The sequence below is a fragment of the Paramacrobiotus metropolitanus genome, unplaced genomic scaffold (assembly GCF_019649055.1).
Source record: "Paramacrobiotus metropolitanus isolate TYO unplaced genomic scaffold, Prichtersi_v1.0 Parri_scaffold0000257, whole genome shotgun sequence".
NCBI lineage: Eukaryota > Metazoa > Tardigrada > Eutardigrada > Parachela > Macrobiotidae > Paramacrobiotus > Paramacrobiotus metropolitanus.
In genome coordinates this window covers 15,377-23,684 of record NW_026570477.1, presented here as the reverse complement: position 1 = coordinate 23,684, position 8,308 = coordinate 15,377, and positions in this window count along the sequence as shown.

Genomic DNA, 8,308 nt, shown 5'->3' with positions numbered 1-8,308 from the left:
ATCTCTTCGTGCCTCTGGACGAGCACGCAAGTGTCATTTAACTGGGATCAATTAGCAATTTGCCGACATTCTTCAGGTGTATCCATCCGCCTCGGTGACAGTGTATTTTGCTCCGCCATAGCACATCTTTCTTAATCGGCAAGCGGAAACTGTAATTTCTTGGAGAAAGCCCCAGCTGTTGCTGTCTCGGTTGAATTGGTTGTAGAACTTTCCTGAATTAATTGCGCCTGCGCGTAGTAGCCAACTTGCGACAGCACAGGATCACAAACTACAGACAGTACAGTCTCGTATACTCGTGTATATAACGGTCAGTTTCACTTTGGCGCTACAAACGCGAGTAAAGCTGAAGCAGCCAACGTGTGCACCGTCGCTCCAAACATGAACGCTACCTTTAATAATATCACGACTAACGCTTCCGTTGTCGCTGACCCGTCGACAGCAAACTGGAATTACTCTGCGATCTCCCGTTTGATCTGGTTCATTCTGCAAGTTATTCTCAATGTTGCCATGCTGCTGTTTCTTGTCCGATACAAAACGCTGCGCACCGGATTTAACGTGTATCTCATTGGGCTTTTGTCTACGAATGTATTCTACGGTGTTTTGCAGTATCCAGTAGAAATTCTCGAGGCGCTGTACGAGCCCTGGTGGATGTCCAGAGGCGCCTGCAGCTTGTATCTGTACACTCTCTGGGTGTTGGATAGTGTAACCAAGCACATGCACGTTCTGATCACCGTCAACCGCCTGTGGGCGTTGACATTTCCGCTGTCATACCGCAATCAGCACAACACGAAAGTGGCGTGTCTGCTGACCGTCGGCATGGTAGCGTATGTGCATATCATATGCTTTCCCATTTTTCTCATCGACGAACTGTACTATCGGCCGGCACCGGAACAGTTTGGCTGCTTTTTAAACGCGGCTGAGCAGCCGGTGTATGCAGTTACAATTAATATGGTAGCGTTTAATTTGCCCGTGGTAATAGTACTGTTTTCCTATCCCTACATTCTGTACAAATTTTTTCGCCGGCGGCGGACGAGAACTGCAGCTACAGCATCACCGATGCCCACTGACGGATCCAATAACCAGGCTAGCTTGAACAAGGCACGTAACAAGCCTGTCCGGTAATGTAGCACGTAAAGCTACAACTAGTGCATACGGCGCGCTGTCTTGGTGATGATGATGATGGCTGCTGCATTGCAACAATGACGAATTTGGTACCTCCAACCACGGCGGTATTAAAGAGAAGGCGTAAGCGCGTTATTTGTGAGTTTGTAGTAAGACAAGCGGCCCGCTGGCGCAATGCTTTAAGCCGTAGGCTCCATAGTCTGCTAACGTAAACGCATTTCACTTTCACTTACTGTGGAAGAACCGTGCTAAAACCTGAAAGAAAGAGAAAAAAATTCCAGTGTTCTAATGCAAACGTCTTTAGTAATAAAAACGGAGTGCGATTTTCAGAACGTTTCGAAAGTAAACCGAGCAAGCATACGAAGTTAACTCAACGGTCGGTCCAGACCGCGCAACCGTTGTGTGCTCACCGCGTATAACTTGAGACATTTAGTCAAAACCTTTTAAACGCAATGCACATTATGCATAAAAACTTTTAGAATTATTTCTCTTTCTTTTATAATATAGCCCGCTTGTTTCGAATGTCAACACAACTTTACAGCGTTAAGCATGGTTACCTACGAGAGAAAATCCAATTTGAATTGTTTCTCCGCCTAATAAAGTACTTATTTTAAAATACTTTTAATAAAAATAAATGTACAGTAGGGGTATAAAAATCTTTGGAACTACAGTATAAAGCATTGTTTCGATGGACGGAATGCTTTGTCGTGACGTGACACCGTGAGTAGGCCCGCCGTGCTTGTGGCTTCTTTTTACTACTGCCATACTCCAATTTGGGCTTGAGAGTTTTTATTATTTTTATAATTAAGTTCTAATTTATTTGATTTTCCCAGCATTCGTTCGCAAAATCAGTATTTGGCCTGTTCCAGCCATGCTTAATTCATGTAACGAGCAAACAGCGCGCCGTAGTATGGAGAGTGATTTTCGCTGTTTTGATGCGCGCTAAATAAGAAACGGACAGGCTTGTCTGTCACCGTGAATGCAGTCTTAAATTTGTAGATTTTTGCGCATTCTGTAAAAGCAGGTGTAGCTGCAAAAGGCAATATACTATTATTACGTATAAAAAGAAATTAAATTACTATTATACAGAAAACAACGGCAACAAGCGCTACCAGCCAGAAGAACGACGGCACCGTTCGCCCGTTCCTGATCCTAACGCTGCTGACGTGCAGTATAGCGATATGCTGGGCCCCTGCTCAACTATACTGGACATTGGACGGTTTTATGGAGACGAGTTTTATGGCTGCCAGCCCCGGTTTAATGCAGCTGAAGCAAGTTGTCTTGGTTTCGTATCCGCTTCAGGCAGTTTTGGATCCCATTGTGTTTGCGCTGTCATTAAGCAATCTTCGCTCGGCCATTCGAAAGTTGTGGAACACACGTGCTGCTTCCAGGGGGCGTGCTCGTGTGATTCCTTAAGGACACTAAAAACACTGTTGCAGAATACCGGCACAGAAAGATTTTCTTTTGGCTCGCTGGATTTTGTGGATGTTGTACAATGACGGTTGACTACATATTATATCGAACGTTTTTCTGTACTACGTACTGACAATGTGCGACACACTCGCTGTATCAGATATCGTACATCGTCGGCTCATCAGGCAGCAGACACCCGGAAGAAAGGAAGAGGCGCAATCACGGGGAACTGACTGATCTTTATTTTTTCCAACCTCTGGCCTTCGAGACTATGGGAAGCTGCGGCGCCGTTACCCTTAGTGCATCAGTGAAGTTGGTCGACGCACGAAAGATCAAATAGGAGAAGATCAAACAGAAATTTTTCAAAAGAGCTAGAGGAGCTGTTGTATTTGTTCTGGCTCTTAGGAATGTGAGTTTAAGTGTAAATAGCATTTCCTTGTACAAGTACAAGTTTCTTATACGCAGGTGTAACAGCCTTTAATAAGTATCGTCATGTATGTACTGATGTACACATCATTTTCTACGCATATCATTTTCTATACTTGCTTTAGCTTAATCTTATAAAAGACTGGTAATGAGTACGGGAAAATTAAAAAAACTGTTATAAGACGTACATATTATATTCTTCATATTGGTATAAGTTTCTTGTGATGTAATATGTGAAGCGGCGGTGTAATACTTTATTAACCTGCTCGCTACGGAGCCAACCACATAACTAATCGCTAAACAAGGCGACAACAATGGACAATAGGGATACCGTTGCTACGGCACATTATCCATAGCCACAGGACAACAATTCACGAGATACTCTGCACTCGCACGTCGCTGTACCAGTACGTACAGTTATACACTACAGTTTCATTGGTTGATAGTATGACAGATATACAGTACCACCAAATTACAAATCATTCTATGCATGTGAGGCAAGCAAATTTGAGACGGGAGCGGCACATGCGAGCAGGGTGTAGCGTGGCACTTGATTTCCGCAGGTTCCGTTTACTCTTTAGACTTGCGTTACCAATACGCGTGCGACAGGCATGTCGGCTGCTGCGCCTAAATTTGAGCGTTCCTTCTTCTCGCTTCGGCAATATCACGTTCAGAACCGGAGGTATTGATGCTCATTGAAGACATAGTTTCTGTTGGAGTTTGTAATTCTGAAGTTGATGGATATAGATGGGAACAGTGGGATGCATCTCCTGCTGAATGTTGTCCTCCTTTACAGCGCTGTGTCTCTAATGTATTGACCTGGGAATTTTGATGACTTTGCCCGTTACATCACTGCTGTCAGCGCTGTTAATGATGTGGGATCTTTGGCGGTTATTTCCTCGATGTCCAAGGCTAGGCAGGGGAAGTTGAAGTAATAACAACAGGAGGCGAAAGAACGCTGAAGGAAAATTTCTTGAAAACCCGCCATGGTGAATCGTTGCACCCATGATCCATTAAGAAATGTGACGCAATAAGTACCTAATCCGCTATAAGCCTGTAAGTACCACTGCACTGGAGACTGGCTGTTAGGTAAGCCAACGGAAAAGGGACCGGAAACAATCATTTCTGTGCGGGTGGCTTCCGCTGGGAGATATAACATTGTTTCCAATAAAATTTCGCATCCAGTCGTCCATGTCCGGTCACAGTCAAGCAAGTTACTGTAGAGTCTGCATTAGCTAAAATACAGCACTACGCTAGGTTAGTGAGCGCGTCACATGATCAACCGGCTTAATGCAGGCTTACGGCTGTCAGATATGACACAGAAGCAGAACGAAAAGTGGGGCAAATATCGCCTTTATTGGGAACAATAAAGCAACCACAAACAAACACAGAAAAACCAATGCGGTATCACTGTGGAAAAGTAGCTGCGAGCGCGCAAGTCAGTAAAATTGGTAATGATGCAGCGTGCTGCGGGTACGCAACAGCTGATGCCGTAAAGCATGGAATCGCTCGTAGGCGCTGGGCTACGCCCCCAAGAGTGCAGAAATGCGCTGATTGGTCAGCGTAGACAAAGTATACGCTGAGTGAGCAGCGTAATAGCGCGGCACGAATGGAGTAGCCGTGCGCGGGCGGGCGACAGAGCAAAGCCACAAGAGGTGTCTACCGCCTCGAGTGTGCGGTCTCTGACATGCCTCTGGGCGGGAGTGGGAGCTCCTGCGAGCACCTTCCGACTCTGCCCCTGGCCAACCCGGTAGGGTGCCAGGATCCGATACCCGGTAGGGCCGGATGTCACTTTGTCTCTAAACCCGGTAGGGTCGCTTCCTCCAGACCCGCGGTGCAGTGCACCGAACGGCCGAAATCTGGAGTGCACTCTGGTTGCTGGGGGTTCCAGTGTGGTTTGAAGGCACAGGGCAGATTCTGTCCACACGGGTCCTAGTCAACGGTCCGCTTGATCCGTTAGGATTGGTCTGGTCCTGTAGATCCGGGGCGACGGTTCCCAGAGATGTCCACAGGGGTCCAGTAAAGTAAATCCAGCGGTGCAGTATATGGAAGGCACTATTGCTTTCGCAAGGACAAGTTGTCCCCTTCCTGGTTCAATATGGTGGACCAAGCCCGGTTGGGCGGTCCATGCAGGGCCAGAGTGATGCCTCTGGACAGGAGAGGTGCTCTTGTGACCAAATTAGTGTGCTTGGACCGATTCCGTTAGGATGGCCATGCTTTGGTCTGACATGCCTCTGTTGGACCTGACCCGTTAGGGTTGTCCCTGGTGTGGCGGGAGTGGGAGTCCTGTCGGATTCCTTCCCAGTGGTGCTTTGAACTAGTCCCGTTAGGGTGGTTCACATGGGTCTCTAACTTGGACCGGTTTGGCCTTGCATGCCAGTTTGGTCATGCGCCGAGGTCCAAAAATCTTCTAAGTCCAAGAGAGCCACTATGGAAAAATTTTCTAAGTCCCAGGACCGAGGTGGTATGATGGACCAAACCCGTTGGGGCGGTCCAAACTCGGTCTCTGACATGCTCTGGGCCAGGATACGAGGTTCCATTGTGATGTGGCTCGCCTCCGGCTGGTGTGGGACATGGGGGTCCTGTATAACAGGTTTTGGCTCTCCGATGTGGACTTAGTCGTTTTTTGATGAGCCACGTCGTTGGACGGGCCAAAAAACTTAGTCGATTTTTCAGTGGCTACGTCATTGGACGGGCCAAAAAACTTAGAAAATTTTCGGTCGGCCACGTCGTTGGACGGGCCAAAAGACTTAGTCGATTTTTCGACTGTCCACGGTTGATGGCGGGCCAAAAGGACTTAGTCGTTTTTTCGACGGTCCAAGGTGTATGGCGGGCCAAAAGGACTTAGTCGTTTTTTCCGACGGTCCAAGATATATGGCGGGCCAAAAGGACTTAGTCGTTTTTCCGACGGTCCATCTCACTGGCCGTGGGCCATGAGTTAGCTACCATGTCCGATGAGTCAGGTAGGTTTCCCTGAGACCGTGGCCATAACAAAATTAAGTGACTTCTGACGAAAACGTCAGGTTAGCCGGGCCAAACTCCAAAAAATTAAGTTGTGGGCGCCGGTAGGCGTTTTCCACAAAGGAGTCGGTCTGCTGACTAGAAGCATCCTCATTTAGCCTTGGGGCGGTGCATCTTTTGGATGGGCCTCTGGGCGGTCCGTGGTGAGGATGTTGGACGTGGCATGCAAAGTGGGTGTACCACAACTTCTATGTGGCTCCCGAACTCACTTGTCCCAGTTGCCTGGTATGGCGACTGAACTCGTGAGCCGCGTATGGTCCGTTGGACACACAGCGGGCCTGGTCCAACTTCTATGGGCCAGGACTTGGCCTTGGCTTGTCGCAACTTCTATGCGGGCCAGGCTGATCCTTGGCTTGTCGCAACTTCTATGCGGGCCAGGATCGATCCACGGCTTGTCGCAACTTCTATGCGGGCCGTCGCCGCCTTCTAGGCGCTGGATCCTTTCCATGCCGGTGAACCGGGCGTTACGCCAAGTTCGGTCCGGTGGACTCCGTCGGATGGTCTGGGATGGCCGAGCCAAATTCATGGTCCCAGCCGCTAAGCCAGAGCCAATCCGGGGAATCCGGTTAAGATCCAGGGATTAAGGTCCGGTGAGGTGGACGATACATGGCTGTAAGCCACGTTTGTTGGGCGAGGGTAACAACCGTTGGATTGTACCCACTATGATGTTCAAGTCCGGTTCAGCCGATGCCGGTCCAATTTTAGGGCCGACATGCAGGAATGGCCGTTGGCCTATTCCTGCCCTCCTTGTCCGGCTTGGTCGCCGTCGCCCAACCCTGGGTTGAGTGGGTCAACGACGCTTTCCTCCATGTCCGCCAATTCCTGTTCAGTCAGGTTATGTTGATGTTGGCTGGAGGTGCTGGTCGGCTGGACTTCTGGGCCAGACTGTTCGGCCTGGGTCTGGGCGTGTGCGGACGATCCTGTTGAGGATCGTTGAGTGCGAAACTTCGTTGGAAGTTTCCGCGCTGCCGTTCGGTTAACGAACGCTTCCGCACCGTCGTCGAAGTCCGTTGGATGGCGATAACGGTAGTCTTTGGCGCGGCTCCTGAAAACATTCAGGGCGCTTTGGATTTTGACTCCCGCCTCGATTTCATGAATTTGATTTCCTAGTAGGGCCACTTGGGTCAATAAGCGAGGAATAATTTTCCCCTGCCGATAGGCAACTTCAAGTTCCCAGTGGCACCGTAGGTGTCCGAGTCTAGCGGCGAAGATGCGTAACATCGTGCCGTTGTACGAGTAAATCTGCGTTTCCGGGTTATCCTTATGGTCAGCCGGTTTGCATGGGATTTCCATGGCGGCTCTGGCGGCTGCCATTATGAAACTGGCGTTCGCGTCCGGTAGGACGAACTGGGCCAGGTATTTGACGACATCGAGTTGGTCGTCCTTTATGTGCAGTTGGCACAAGTCGTTCCAGTCCGGTCTGGTAACGGGCTGTCCGAGTAAGTTTACGTCCGTGATGCTCGATAGAGCATTATCGCGGACCATCGGGTAGCCCTCACGGTTTTCGGTGTGTTCCGCCATGCTGAAAGCACGGGGCCACTCCTTCTTCTGCATCTCCATTTCGAGTCCGGACCGGATGACGAAAGTTTGCAGATTCTGGACCATGGCATTGACTTGGGCCCATCTATCCCTAGGGTATGGAATAGCGCCCATAATGTAATCCGTCACCTCCCGATGGGGACGTGGCCGGATATTGATGCCCTGGTCCTCAGCATATTTATATGGGTCGAAGTCCGTGGCACTGACGCTTGCGTCTTGTCGGGCCGGTGGGTCCGATGACGGCGGTGCGGACTCCGTTTCCATTGGGATCTGGATGCTGATATTGTGGGCCACCGAGCTGACGCTTCTTTCTGGTCGCTTGGTGGACTGAGCGACAACCAGATTGGACTCTGCCTCGCCCCGTTTTCCGGGTGATGTGCGCGTTTGGCGCTCCTCGGGCTGGCTACGGCGGCCAGTTTTGTCCTGGTTGCGGCTATGGATCTGATGACGTAAGTCATCTGGGTTCCGCGGTAGCGGTGCCAGTGGCGTACGTTGCTCTGTACGCGCTGGCTGATATTGGCCTTTCAGGGCGTCCAACAGTCCACCTTCCATCAGCTGTTTGGCCACCTGGTCAACCATAGCTTTGTTGATGTTTTCCAGGATCTGGTTATATGTCGTCGGTGTGGACATCTCATATCCGTAGGATTGAGAGCCTGACGATGGCCGTTGCTGATGTCCATGTGTTTTCGGGGCGGCCGTTGGGCCGCGCCCTGAGGACTGGTCAGAACCCGTGTTACGGGCTCGACGTTCCCGGTCTCGTTCCTCTTTCCGTTCTCGAGCCGATTGG